Source organism: Penaeus monodon, chromosome 34 (assembly GCF_015228065.2).
Source record: "Penaeus monodon isolate SGIC_2016 chromosome 34, NSTDA_Pmon_1, whole genome shotgun sequence".
Classification (NCBI taxonomy): Eukaryota; Metazoa; Arthropoda; class Malacostraca; order Decapoda; family Penaeidae; genus Penaeus; species Penaeus monodon.
Window position 1 is genome coordinate 17,200,601 of NC_051419.1, and position 846 is coordinate 17,201,446.

Sequence of the window (846 nt, forward strand, 5' to 3'; positions counted from 1 at the left end):
TATACACATAAATATACATACATACACTGGAGCCGAGCTGACTGGAAGCAGCGCTGCTACAGCGGGCAGCCGGCGGTGCCTCGTTCGTCTGAGAGCGAGGGATCTTGCCGTCGATTCGGACGGAGCGCTGGATCAAGTGCGATGAATTGGGTGCTTTCACACGAGAGAGAGAGAGAAAATGCGAGCGTTTCGTAATTTCGGGAGGGAATGTGAAGGAGGGATATGAGAGAGCGTTGTCGTGAGTTATGGGAAGTCAAGGGCGCGAGATAAATGAGGAGTGAGTTTTCTGAAATCGATTATTGAGCAAAGTAGGATGAGAGGGATTAATGTAAAGATTTAGTACGTGTACGTGTGGTGATAGATCCATAGTATCAATAGTTCTGCAGACCTTATGAACAGAAAGTGCACGAAAGTAACTTTGATGAAGAGGGAAACAAATGAATAGAGAAGAGGTGAAGTTAGATCGTCGCTTCGAAGAGGGTCCCAAGGATACAGCAAGAAAAAAACATACAGATCAGATTTCTTTTTTTGCACTCAATAAAAGCCTCTCTTTGACTAGAAATCATAGGCAACTTCCTCAGAAATATAACACGTTTCTTTGCTAATATTGATTTTTTTTTCAAATTCCTTTCAAACGTGCACATAAATATTAACGAACAATTTAGCTCCAAGAGTTGTGTCAACATTTTTCAACTGAAAAAATAGTCGAGTTAACTGGCTAATCATCTGTCTTGCCTGGAGTCAAATCTCCTCCTCAGGGCTGAGATGAACTCGCTTCGGCTCTAACTACATTCACCTCTATTTATGCTCCTATATGATAAGTCTTTCCTTGGTCACTACATTTTC